The sequence below is a fragment of the Sus scrofa genome, chromosome 3 (genome assembly GCF_054392235.1).
Source record: "Sus scrofa isolate SSC_HxYL_T2T_F1_AM1 chromosome 3, Sscrofa_HxYL_maternal_Yorkshire_Landrace_v2.0, whole genome shotgun sequence".
In the NCBI taxonomy this organism is placed as follows: Eukaryota; Metazoa; Chordata; class Mammalia; order Artiodactyla; family Suidae; genus Sus; species Sus scrofa.
In genome coordinates this window covers 107,829,226-107,843,205 of record NC_139385.1, presented here as the reverse complement: position 1 = coordinate 107,843,205, position 13,980 = coordinate 107,829,226, and the positions used below count along the sequence as shown (strand labels likewise).

General features: G+C 50.2%; 2 long non-coding RNA genes across 2 annotated transcripts in view; one reads left to right on the top strand and one right to left on the bottom strand.

The window, feature by feature from the left end:
• LOC146404833 (uncharacterized) overlaps window positions 1-13,980 on the bottom strand; it is a 1,439,763-nt gene that overhangs the window by 548,345 nt on the left and 877,438 nt on the right. The gene's annotated exons all lie outside the window — the stretch shown is intronic.
• Window positions 1-13,980, top strand: part of LOC110260024 (uncharacterized) — a 143,662-nt gene that overhangs the window by 28,508 nt on the left and 101,174 nt on the right. Inside the window, exon 2 of the long non-coding RNA XR_014842025.1 lies at window positions 4,800-4,873. This is a non-coding gene — a long non-coding RNA (uncharacterized LOC110260024). The remainder of the gene's footprint in view (window positions 1-4,799; window positions 4,874-13,980) is intronic.

The window sequence follows — 13,980 nt, the reverse complement described above, 5'->3', positions numbered from 1 at the left end:
TTTGGGAGGAAGAGCCTGAAACCTTGACCTTAGGATCTCTGTTTTCTTGTCTAGAGGGTGACTGGGTACAAGGGCATTCTCTGTTGAGGTACAAGAGCAGATCCTGGGGTCTGCATTCTGGGTCCTTGGGAAGGCCTTGGAATAAGGACAAGGGTCCCTTCTTAGATTGGATTCAGCCCATCCTAGCTGGGTTCCTTGCCCAACCTACCCTCCCATCTGACTCTTTCGGGGCTTGAGGGATGTCACCTTCATGTGGTCCCCCTTCCTTCCGGCTACCTTGGCCCTAACCAACCCCTCCCTACCTGTGCTGATGCAGCTTCCAGCTCCTCTTCCCCATTCATTGGTCAGCTACTGTTTCCTCTTCCCCGGCCATTGGTCGGCTTCTAGCTCCTCCTCCCCAGCCATGGGTGATCTGCTCCACAGACTCCTTCAAGCTCCTGGTCCTCCGGATGCGCTTTCTCTAGTGGTTTATGGTCTCCCTCCTGGGGTAGTGTCTCCTGAATAGACCCCTTCCAGCCACTTCCCACCCAAGCCTTGGCCCCAGCACGACTCAGAGAAATGTCGATGCTTTCTTCCCTCACCTGCAGGACAGCTCCATAGGAGGTGGTTGTGAAGCGTCTCAGCATCCTGTCTCTACCACCCCTACAAAAGCTGCGGCGCTGGGAGACTCGCAGAGCCCTACCCATCCCTCAGTTGTGGTCTCCTCTGGCTTAACGGGTTCTTTCCTCTCCCCCCCCCGCCCGCCCATCTCCTCCAGCAAAATCCTATTCAGGGAATGCCTCCTCTGTGATCCCTTCCTTTATAGCCTTCTCCAGCTAAAAATCATTTTAAAAGTTGTAAAAATACATCGATTTTACCATTTTAGCCATTTGACTTTATTTTTATTTTAGCCATTTTAAAGCGTAGGTAAGTACGGCGGTATCAAGAACATTCAAACTGTTGTGCAGCCGTTACCACTATCCATCTCCAGAACGTTTTCATCACCCAGACCCACACCCCATACCCACGAAACCATGACGCCTCTTTTTCCTAATGGCTTGGAACCTCTCTTCCCCTCTCTGCCGCTATGAATTTACATGCTCTGTGTACCGCCTATCGGTAGAATCAGACAATATTTGTCCTTTTTGTCTGGCTCGTTTCACTTGACATAATGTTTTCAAGCCTCATCCATGTTGTGAGAGGTGTTGGAATGTCATTCCTTTTTGAGGCTGAGTTGTGTTTCATTGTGTGCATACACCCCAGTTTGTGGTAGACACTTGGGTCGTTTCCACCTTTTGGCTCTTGTGAATAATGCTGCTGGGACCCTCGGTGTACACGGATCTGTCTGAGTCTCTGTTTTCAATTATTTTGGGTATATACCTAGGCGTGGAGTGGCTGGGTCGTATGGTAATGCTGTGTTGAGCTTTGTGAGCACCTGCCGGCCAATGCTCATTGCTATGACACTTCTATGTGACACGTTATGCTTTCCCAAATGCTGGCTGTTCCATTAGCTTCTCGGAGTAAACCCTGTGAGGCAGGGACCATTACTCACATCACCTATGCGCAGGTGGGGAAAACAAAGCTCAGAGAGGGTGGGTGACTGGATCAGAGGCACTTGCCGCATTGATGGGGACGTGGGCCTCAAAACAAGATTGTGTGACCGTGGTGCCCAGAGGCTGTGTGACACCCCTTCAGGGTCACCTCATTGCTTTTTCCCCACTGCTGGAATGACCTCCAGGTCATCACGATTGTGAACATGTCCGACTCCCTTTCCAGACTGTCAAGCTCAAGGACAGGGGCTGTGCCAGGGTTGTCTTTGTCTCTCCCATGCTGCAGTGTCTGGTACAAGATAGACCCTCAATAAATGCCAGGTGAAAGAATACATGAATGAATGGGCTCTAGATGGAGCGGGGCAGGAAAGGAGGGAGGAACCACCACAGAGAAATGGCCCCGAGGGCCTCATGCTACCACCCTGTTCTGCCCCAGCGATGCAGGTGGAGCTGGTATCTCTGACCTGATGGGGACCTCCACTGCCGCCCCCGCTCCCCTGAAATGTCATTCCTCAGTCGAGTTGCCCTGGGCATCCCTGGTTGTGGTGTGTTCCCTGTTCTGTTTTGATGTTCACTGCTCCTCTGTCTCCTCAGCTGGACTGTAGGTGCCCCGACATTCAGCATGAGGACTGTCACCCCAGCACCGAACATAGTGCCAGGCCCAGAGGAGGTGCTTGGGGACAGGACTGTTGGTTGGATGAGTTTGGCAGTGAATGGGCCTCAGGGAGTCACCAGTTCCCATGCATCAGTGGGAGGGGTGTCAGATGGACTTGCAGGGCGTCCAGTTACATTTGAACTTCAGATAAACAATGACCACCTTTGTGTCTTTAGTATTTAGTGCATGCTTACGCTAAAAAGTCATTCGTTGTCTCTCCGAAATTCAAATTTAGCTGAGTGTCTTGTATTTTTATTTGCTAAATTGACAGCCTTAGTCGCTAGGTACGTCTTGTACTTAATGTCACATCACCCAAATCCTGAGAAATGCTGAAGAGAGAGTAGGAACTGTTTTTTCCAAAGCTGAATTGCTGTCTATCTTCTAAACTTAAAAATGCACAGGTGGAGCATTTTTTTTCCTAAACGGAAAATAATCCAACACACGCAGCAATTAAATTCCCATTTGAAATGGCAGCTTCTGTCCCCTCTCAGAGAGCTCTGCTCTGGTGTCAATTTTTTTTTTTTTTTTTTGTCTTTTTGTCTTTTCTAGGGCCGCTCCCGCAGCATATGGAGGTTCCCAGGGTAGGGGTCGAATTGGAGCTGTAGCCACCGGCCTACACCAGAGCCCCAGCAACGCGGGATCCGAGCCACTGCGACCTACACCACAGCTCACAGCAACGCCGGATCGTTAACCCACTGAGCAAGGGCAGGGACCGAACCCGCAGCCTCATGGTTCCTAGTCAGATTCGTTAACCACCGAGCCACGACGGGAACTCCTGGTGTCACAATATTTCAAGTGTCCGTCCACACTGGCTTCGGCTGACCCTGGCACCCAAGCCATTCTCTCTGGAGGTGTACGTGCCTGTGATCATTTGGGAGATTGCCTAAAGGCTGACCCGTGGGGGTCTCCCTCACCAGCAGGCCAACCATCCTGATGTGTGGCATTTATTACATTCACCTTCCTGCAGGTTCTATAACCCAGGACTTGCTGTTCAAGACTGTATTGGGCAACTGGCTTGATTTCCCCAGAAGCTTCTTTTAAGTTGTGACTCTGGCAGGAGATGCGCTCCAGTCTCCCCCGAGGGTCCTTTTGAGTTCACTTGAGGGAGAGGCCTGGGACCAGCTCTCTTCCCTGGATGTGCCTCACACATCCTGGAATGAAGGAGGGGTGGGGACCTGGGTGGGCAGCAGAGTCACTGCCTGTTTGACCAGGATGGAGTCTGCTGGGGTTCGGGGAACTGAGGGGCTGGGAGCTGAGACCAAACTGGGGTAAAGGTGGGGGCTGCCAGAAAGGGCCAACAGAAGAAAGGAGACTCTTTTCACGGATTTGTTTTGTTTTGTTTTGCTTTTTAGGACCATACCCACGGCACATGGAAGTTCCCAGGCTAGGGCTCAAATTGGAGCTATAGCTGCCAGCCTAGACCACAGCCACAGCAACGTGGGATCTGAGCCACGTCTGCAACTTACACCATAGCTCACGACAACGCTGGATCCCTGGCCCATTGAGTGAGGCCAGGGAATCGAACCTGCATCCTCATGGATACTAGCTGGATTTGTTGCCCCTGTGCCACAACAGGAACTCCATTTTCATGGATTTTTATTCATGTGTTATCCTCCTAAACACTGAATTATAACCCCCACCCCCACCCCCACGCTGCTTTTCTAACTCACCTAATTTAGTTGCCAGGATGCACTTATTTACATATCTGCTGATTTTGGAATTTAAAAAAACAGCATTAGCTTTGGAGCAGCTGGGCTGATGAAAAGCCACGAAGTTGGGGTGGGGGAGTGGACAGCAGTGGACAGGAGGTGGCAGGGGCTCACCCCACGCCTTGTGAACAGAGTGACCAGGAGCAGAGGCAGACAGGGAGCAGAGCAGCTTAGAGAGAGGCACTCTTAAAAATTGGGGGTTTCACCCAGATGGTGGCAGGGTGGGAGGAGGGCCAAGAGGTTACACCATCCAGGGCTGTCCAAGTTACTGACCATCCAAACTTGGCATCTTGAACTTGGGAAGTTTGGGGCTCAGGGACTACAAAGGTCGTGTCCTTCCAGGGCCTCAAGCTCCCTCGGGCTCAGAGCATAGAGGGCAGGCTTCATTATGAGCTGGCCAGGACAAGGGGAGGCTGCAGGAACTCTGCCTACTTAGGAAGACAGATACACAATCCAAGGTCAAGTTCGAATAGGTCCAAAGTGAATAAAGCGGAGGATGCCCTTCCAGTGGGGTGGGGGAGGCTGGACTGTCCAGTGGAGCCATGCAGGGTGAACTTATTCTTTGAAAGTTCTAGTCCCCTCTGGAATCGGAAATGGAATTTGCCTTGTAACCTAAAATCCCAGCTTTGCTTTAGCTGCCCCTCGCCTGAGAGGGCCTGGTGGGAACTGGCTGACATGGGGCCCGGCAGTCCAGGGGAAACCAGCCTTCCCTTTGGGACTTGTCACAAAGTCCCCCAAGCAGTCCCCAAGCTGTTAGGGCTCAGGCTGAAATGGAACATCTCACAGGGAGCTCATCACAGACGCCCCCTCCCAGTCCATCTTTGAAGGAAGGAGTTATATGGGGTAAAGTAGCCTTAGGTGGTATTTTAGAATCTGTGAACTGAAAAAAAAAATTTTTTTTAACAGGAGAGACCTGAGAAGGGGTCCGTGGAGATGTCATCGTCTGATGACAGCCACTTAAGGAGTAGAAGACTTGACATGTGAGTTGCCCTTGGTCACCCAGTTAACAGGGAAGGGGGTTAACAGGGAAGGAAGAGGGGTTGTAGAAGGGAGATGGCAGGTCAGGGTTTGTGGGCATTCTTTAGCCCCACAACCCTTGCCGTATCCAGAAGAGCCTCCTGGGGGGCACAGAGAAACCAGCTAGAGATTTCTGAACCCTCAGGAAGATCCAAAGAGTGAACCAGTTCCCAACCACCCAGAAGCCTGGATCCAAAGACATCAACTGTTTCTTTCCTGGATCTGGGGGCTTCCCTTGCTGGCATGGTCAACAAAACAGGATTATTTTGTGAAGGTCTAAGAAATCAGATGATAACCCCACTCCTCCATTCGCCTCCCTTCGTGGAACCTCATGTTCATTCCATGTTGGCGTGATGCGTAGGGTCTCTGGGAATGGTGCTTTGCTGGTGACAGGTGGGGCAAGAAGAGGTGGACTGGTGTGGAGTGGGGGGCTCCGAATCAGCCAAGTCTGTGGTTGGGGACCCGCCTGGATGAGGTGGGGACTGGATCCTCCAAAGGCTAGCGAGAACAGAGTCAGAGATGAGGCAGGAGGCTGAGTGGGGGAAGTGGGTTGGCCATCCTCTCTGGTTCTCAGCCCAGGGCCACTCTCCTGGGTCCCCCTATTCCTTGCCATTTGCGTGTTGACAGTATGAGGATGGCCAGAGGGGAACCAGCAGGCCGACCTCCTGTATAATCCAATAATTGGCTGTAATTCGTGTATGAAATATTTGGAGATCAGCCTCCCCATTAACTCCTACTTGAAGAATAATCACATCTCCATATACAGGCCTTTGGGCCAAGTTCCCACACATTTCTCAAGCTATCCTAGCCTCCACACTGCCAAAGATTGTCGCAATGTCCTTACCCCATTTGTTACATTTTTAACTTACCGTAAATTTTTAAAAAAAATCTGTATTCAAAGGGAAGGCCCTCCATTGACATCTTTGACTAAAGATGGGCGTAAAATTCTTAGAAGCTGACAGCAAGCGGATCTGTTAGGCGGAGTCTGCGTCTCCTCGGTGTGACCAGAAGAGGGGCTTGATGAGAATCCTGGGTGAGGGGTGCAGCGTTGGGGGCGGGGCGGGGAGTCCAGTTATAGGTGTGAAACGACGGCAGCGCCTCCGGTTGCCATGGAAACCGCACTCGGAGGTTGTTTCGACGTGGGAGGGTCAGGGTGGGAGGCCTGGTACTCTTTCTAGGAGGGGCAGCCGCGAGCCAAGGACAGGTATGTGCGTGAAGCGTCTGGTTTGGAGCTTCCTGGAGGTCAGCCCCCTTCTCTGCGCGCCGGCCTCGAGCCTGGCTCAGAACTGCCTGCTCTCCTGGTGGGAAACCATTCAAGGAGGGGACGGAAGATAAGGGGGCTGGAGACGCTCTTAGGTGTGCGGTTCTGACGATGCCCGCACCAAGAGAGCCTTTCAGCCCCCGGAAGGGTTGCTCCCCGGGGCAGGAGGAAGCAGCCTGACGCGGGACAAGCTCCAGAGAGGTGAGTCGCAGGCTGGAAGTCCTGATGAGTGTGCTGCTACATGCTGGTGATCAGTTTCCCATTCAGTCAGGCAGGCCTGGCGGACCAGGTGGTGACATAGCTGATATACGGGGGGGAGGACCGAAGGCCCCTCTGGTCCCCAGTAGCTCTCCCATACGTGGCATGAGGCCCGACATCCCTGCCATTTGTTCCCTGCCTTTGTCCTAAGCATCTCCTCCTCGGGCTCTTCCTTCCTGTTGCGAGTTCTCCGAAGGAGGGAGTCCCTGTGACGTCAGCGTGGACTAGTTTATTAAACGCTTGGGCAGGACCAGAGCCTCAGCGAACCTGGACTAGGCGAGGGATGCTGAGAGAAGGGAGAAGGATGGAGAAATGAGAGGGGGGAGGTTCCAAAGGCAAATGCTCCATCCCTTCCGGTGTGTCCGCGTGCCTGTCCAGGCTTGATGGACAGCTTGGCTGGGCAGCACGTTTCTAAGGATTCTTAGAACTCCTTGTTCCACCAAGCTCGAAGGCCTGGTAGTTCCGAAGAACGGAGAGGGTGCAGTTGCTATGTGGAGCATGTTTGTTTCAAGATCCCAAGGATAGGGAGCAGAGAAAAATGCTTTTCCAGATGCTCCTGTTTGTCTCTCTGTGTGCTGGACCCAGGATGCCGGGTGAGAAGGGCGCCAGGTCACACTGGGATTTCAGATGAACAGCAAAGGATTTTTTTTTAGTCTTAGTATATCCCTTATATTTCTGGGGGGCAAAATTATGATTATTCATTGCTTATCTGAAATTCAGATTTAACTGGGCATCTCATAGGGTTATTTGCTGAATCTGGCAAACCTGCCTGTGAGCATCCGAGATTCCAGGGCCCTTCCTTCCCTTCCTCCAACATGGGGCTTCTGAAGGGATCAGCAGTGGTTCCTATGACTTTCCCTCTCCCCCTTTCTCCTCCTCCCTCTTCTCTATCGTTCCCCCCCCCCCCCCGCCTTCTCCCTAGCACACTGTCTTCAAAAACAGAAGTTGTAAAGTCAGACACACCTGGATGCAATCCTGTTCCAAAATGTACTGGCTGCATGACCCTGGGAAAGTGACTTTACCTCTTTGCGCTTCAAGTCCCTCAGATAGGATTGGGGTGATAGGCAGGCCTCATGAAGCTGCTGCCAAGGTTAAAAGATAGTATGAAATAAAATGGGATATTTCATAGATAATATATGAAAAGGACCAAGTACAGCACCTGACATAAAACTGGCAAACAGCTTTTGAGCTGTCAGTGCTGTGCTCCCCTCAGATTCAGGGGTGCTATTTCCCATCCCTGCTCTGACCCAAGGGGCTGCACATCCTGGCACCTCTTCCAGTGGAGAAGAGTCCTTTCACACACCACTGTTTGTGAGCAAAAGAAACTTGCCTTAGGCGAAACAGAGGTGGGAAATTAACCAGGCCAAACCTGCTTTTGCACAGTGTTTGAACGAAGGGTGGTTTTTCACCTTTTTCAATGGTAGAAAAAAATCAAAATAAGAATATTTGCTGACACACGAAAACTGCATCGCTAAAAACTTATGTCCACACAAATACCTGCCCATGGATATTTATAGCAGCTTTATTCATAATTGTCCAAACTTGGAAGCAACCAAGGTGTCCCTCAGCAGGCAAATGGATGGATAAACTGTGGTCCCTCCAGACAGTGGAATATTATGCCACAGTAAAAAGAAATGCACTTTCACACCATGAGAAGACATGGAGGAAACTTAATTACCAAGTGAAAGAAGCCCATCCGAAAAGGCTACATGCTGTGTGATTCCAACCATATGACACTCTGGAAAAGGTAAAAGCATGGACACAGTAAAAAGATTAGGGGTTGCCCAGGCTGGGGTGGGGAGTAGGGTGAGCACAGAGGCAGAGCTCAGAGGACTTTTAAGGCCGTGACAATATTCTGCATGATACGTGTCATCATACATTTGTCCAAACCCAAAGAATGTACAGTACCAACAGGGAACCTTAATGTAAACTATGGACTTGGGGTGATCTGCATTTGAACTCAGGCCATCCGACCCCAGAAATAAACTCTTAACCGCATACTCTGCATCTCCCTTCACTTACTGATGTGTTTAGTGGATGGTCTTTCTCCTTCTGCCGCCCCTGAGAGTTTATAAATAAGAGTAGAGGTAAGCCCTTGGATGCCAATGGCATCCAACAGTTTGGCTCAGCCACTCTACCAAGCTCCCAGGCTCTGTCCATTCCTATGCAGGAGAGGACACACACGCCTGCCCCCAGGAGTTCCCTGATACCCTTGGGGTCCATCAAGAAGTAGTTCAGGATGCCTGACAAACAGGACGTGATGAGCCATCCCAATGTAGCCTTGGCATCCTAAGAGGCCTGGTACAGGCTGTGGCCTAGGGTCACGCGGAGGGCATGGGCTCCTTGTGGATCCTTTCAGACTTTGTGGGGTCACCAAAGAAGGTTCCAGAAATTTGGAACCTTTGACGTCTCAAAGGTCCTGAGTCTTTGTTGGAAAAGAATATTCTTCCCCCCATCACTCCCCCTCAGAATAGCGACTGCTAATCACTCCTAGCATCCTTTCCCTCTCAGAACGGGGAAGTGGGGAACCAGATGGGGAAGGATCTTCTGTGGGTGCAAGCTGACTCCGAGTGTGGTGTGCACTTCCCCTCACAGCCAAGCTTCCAGGCCATGGCAGCGAGGCCCAGGGCGCAGAGGAGTCAGGGCTCCCGGCCCTGTGCCCTCCTTCTCCCCTACGTCTATGTTCCTCTCACCTCCAGGTCTTTTGTCTGCTTGGTCCTGTCCGTCTGTAAGGCCCATTTTAAAGCTCACCTCTTCCTGCCCCCATGGCCCACGACGGCCCCTCACCTGAGAACTCCTCCAGTCTTTGTCATCTGAGCTCTCGGGGGTTCCGAAGGCGCTGCTTTGTGTGTTACTCTTTCACATCTGCTGGTTTGATCTGTGAGTGACTTGAGCTCAGGGTCTGTGCGTCTTTGGTACTTCCCATGATACCCATGATGCTGGGCACACAGCAAGCGCTGAACAAGTGTTGGTGGATCCGTCAATCAATGAACGAACAGATGAAGCTCCTGGAATTCTGTTCCTAAGGAGGGAGCGAGCCCCAAACTAGGCCACATGAAAGCTGACCCTGCACCTCTACCCTGGTCTGGTTTGGGGGAGACTGCATTCACCCCTCCGTGTGGCAGGGCAGTGGCTCGCCTGGTCGCTGGCCTTGGAGGGCAGGGAAGAGAGAGGGAGGCGCGGTGCCCAGACCAGATCCGATGGGGTGGGTGCAGAGGTCCCTGAGGGGGGGGACCTTGGCCTTGGCCTCCCTCATTATATTTTTGTTTATTTTTCTGTTTGTGCCCAATTACCTCAGACAATGCCTCACGCTGGCTAAGAAATGTGAAAACAGCTAAGGAAGAAATAAGGCAAAAGAGAAAAACAAGGAAAAGAGGGTAAACAAAGAGAGAATTCACCTTTCATTCGCCTGCAAAGTCCTCGGTTGGGGGAATGAAGTTAAGACACAAAAGCTTTGCAACAACAACATTGTGGGGGAAGGCACAAGAGGGAAGCCGAACAGCCATTAAAGCAATTAAGAAAAGATTAAGGTCGCTTGTGGTGGAGAGAGAGAGAGACCCATTAATCAATAGGCCAGAAATCGCAGCAGGCTACAAAATTATAAGACTAGGCAAACTGGAGAACACACAGGCTTACCTCAACCAAGATGCCTGAGTAACTCAAAAGCAGAAACATTATATTCATTTCTCAGGCTTGGGGGGAAAATGTTTCTTAGGGGAACCCTTTCCTTTTAATCAGCTAATGGGGCAGCCTGAGGTGGGGGCGAGAGCCACATTGATTTCAAGGCCAATTCTAAAGCATCATGGTGGAAAGAAAAATTCATAACAATGCAGGATCCCAATGTGACTGAGTTGGAGGCAACATCATAGCAGAAGCCCGTGTGATAATATTACAAAAGGTCTTACACTCCACAGGGGAGGTTATATTATTGTTCTCAAACATGTGCTGCTCCTTCCTAAGAAGACCTACATCCTGCCCCATTGGCAGTGGGCTTGGCTGTTGGACTTGCTTTGGCCAGTGAGACACGTGTCACTTGCCAGCAGAAGTTTTGACAGCCGGCACACTCTTTGCCTTGTGCTTTTCCCCCTCTGCAGCAACAAGCCCCAAATATCCTAGATAGAGGCTGTTTCCTCCTTCTGGATCCCAAAGAAGTCACAAGACTCTTTGTGGACATTAATGGTGAGCAAGGAATAAACTTTATCATTTGACACTACTGAGAAAGGGGAGGAGGTGGGTGTGCTTGGCAGAGGACATTTATTGTGAGCAAGAAATAAATTTTATCTTGGCAGAGGACATTTATTATGAGCAAGAAATAAACTTTATCATTTGACACTACTGAGAAAGGGGAAGAGGCGGGTGTACTTGTTACAAAGCCTATCCTGACTGATACATTTCCCTGAACATGTCACTGCCGCATGGACCCTTCGGTGGCTCCCTGTTTCTTATGGATGAATCTCAAACTTTTGGTCCTGACATCAAGCCCTTTCCCTGCTCTCCCATTCACCGTGCTCTTCACATACCCCACAGTCCCGCCCAACTCTTCCCCTCGCTCAGCCCCATATACTTTCTTGGGTCAGTTTTGGTGAGGAAGGTCTCCTAGGTTTAGGGAGCATGCTCTCTCTGCCCATTCCTCTCTGAAGCCTTTTCTAATCCCCCCAGCTCTAGCTCATGATCCTTATCATTCAAACAACACTTAATTCTGATTTAACAAATACATGCGTAGCGCTTGCTGAGGTCAGGTACTATAGTCATGGCTTTACCTATATTAACACGTTGAATTCTCACATGAGCCTATTATTCCCATTTTACAGATAAGGCATTTGGGGGCAAAAAGAAGTTAGGTTCAGAGAGCCAGCAAGCACAGGGTGGGGATTTAAACCCTGGGCACTTGGACTCCCTGCTCTCAACCTCTGCAGCACACTAACCCACGTGCTCCTGCACTAGCTTGCATGTGGCCTGGGTCACCTCCCCAACAAGACGACAGAGCCCTGGAAGGCAGGAGACCTTTTTAGATCTTTTATCTTCCTGGCATTGAGCCCTAAAGTGGACCCACTAGCTCTCTGCCAGGATCTGTTAGTTGATTATAAATCTACCAGATCGCTTCATTTCATCCATGTCTTTGCCTCCAGGGAGAATAGAAGCAAAGCCATCTCAGAGAAAACATCCTCCCTAGAAGGGGTGTTACACTGTAGGGGAAGCATCGCATCCTGAGGTCTGGCTTATGTCTCTCCTGCGGCAGCATTGACTTGTTTCCATTTGTTGTAGGCTTTCACAAAGATGGATAGCAGATGAGCAGCTCTTAGGGTGATAACTATTATTTATTTATTTATTTATTGTCTTTTTAGGGCCATACCCTCAGCATATGGAGGTTCCCAGGCTAGGGGTCAAATTGGAGCTGAAGCTGCTGGCCTACACCACAGCCACAGCAACACAGGATCCGATTCACATCTGCAGCCCATACCACAGCTCACTGCAACTCTGGATCCTTAACCCACTGAGCAAGGCCAGGGCTCGAACCTGCATCCTCATGGATGCTAGTCAGATTCATTTCTGCTGAGCCACGACGAGAATGCCACTATTATTGTTATTTTATTAATCATTAATTAGATTATTATTTTATTAATTCCTTCCTTATTTGAAGTCTGCTTTGTACCCATCTCCCAAATATATGGTGGCTGGCAGGGAACCATAACATACAACAAAACACACCTAAAGAGTGAGGAAGGATGACCAAAAACACACTGTTAAATAAAGAAAATGCAGATTGAAGGACAGTGCATACTGTGTGAACCATTTATAAAATTCATGCATTGGAGTTCCCACTGTGGTGCAGTTGGTTAAGGATCTGGCATTGTCGCAGCTGCTGTAGGTTGCACTGTGGCTCAGTTTCGATCCCTGGCCCAGGAACTTCCATAGGCCAGAGCTGTGGCCAAAAAAAAAAAAAAAAAAAATTCATACCAAGAAATAAACCCACCTACATCTTTCTATAAGTAAACTATTTCTATAAATATTTTAATAAATATTCATTAAAATTTCAAAAAGGATGATCCGAAGCAAACTTAAGATAGTGGTTACCGCTAGAGTGGGAAGGCAGGAAATAGTTCTAGAGAAGGACAAGGGACCTTTCCACTTTCTACATAATGTTTTCTTGACTTGAAGCAAATATAACAAAATATTCACAGGTGTCCATTTTGTATAGCGGGTACCAGGTACTGTATTATTTTATGTGCTTTTCAGAATATTCAAGTTTCTCGAGAGTTAAAAAAAAAAAAGAAAGAAATTAGAACAAAAGACTTGGAGGTTCTCTCAAAGTTATATTTCCTTGCTCTGGGGAGCCACTAATTGATCACGAAGGTCTCCAAGAGCAATATAAAGAAAGAAGCCAGGACACTTGATAATTCTGGTGGGTGTCGTGACTGTCCCCAGGTGAAAACATATTCAGGCTTTGGAGCAGAACCCTGGAAGCTATTTGGGGGTGTATGGTTACAGTAGGACGTTGGGAGAGTGAGAACGTGTGTGTGTGTGTATGTGTGTGAGTGTGTGTGTGTGTGTGTGTGTGTGAGATAAAGAGAGAGAGGGGGGGAGGGAGGGAGCTCTTTGTTACCAATCTGCACACAGGTAGCTCTTTGCCTAAATTGTCTGTAAGAATGACTCAGATGGGGGCCCCCCTCTGCTCTGCTGCTGGGGGAGGTCAGGGACAGCCCCTGCAGGACAGCCTTGCCACCACGCAATGGCTCAGTTTTTTCAAATGGCATCATAGCAAGGCCCCGTTCATAAAGCAGTTCTTCGAGGAGCCCCACGGCTATCGGGCAGCCCCCAGTTCCCTGCCCACCTGGCTGGGCCCAGGGGTGGGTTTCCAAGCCCCTGGAGGAGTAAAGGGACTGTGTGTCCTTAAAGCAAAGAAATGCAAATGACTCCTGCCCTTGGCCAAGGCTGTGACAAATATAGGGAGGAGGTGGGGTGGGGACTGTGCTGCCTGCAGGGGCCTGGGAAGGTCACCAATGTCTTCTACGCCTTGTGAGGGAACCGCAGCCAGCAGGGAGTGTGCGGGGCTGTTCCCCTCACGAGGCAGAGGAGACTGGGGGCTCCCCTCTCAAAGGCAGGTCACCCCTCCTCCTCTGGAGGTGAGCCCACAGGGATTCACTGCATGTTCACTCAGAAAGCATTTAAAAATCGGCTCCAGGAGTTCCCGTCATGGCGCAGTGGAAACGAATCCGGCTAGGAACCATGAGGTTGTGGATTCGATCCCTGGCCTCACTCAGTGGGTTACAGATCCAGCGCTGCCGTGAGCTGTGGTGTAGGTCACAGATGTGGCTTGGATCTGGCATTGCTGTGGGCCATGGCGTGGGCTGGTGGCTATGGCTCTGATTAGATCTCTGGCCTGGGAACCTCCATATGCCATGGGTGCAGCCGTAAGAAGACAAAAAAAGACCAAAAAAAAAAAAAAAAAAAAAAAATTGGCTCCAGCACACAAACCCGCAGTGATACAGGCACCCAGGGTCGGCTCCAGGCAGTGTGCCCAGTAGTCTAGCTGCAAAACGTCTAAGGCAG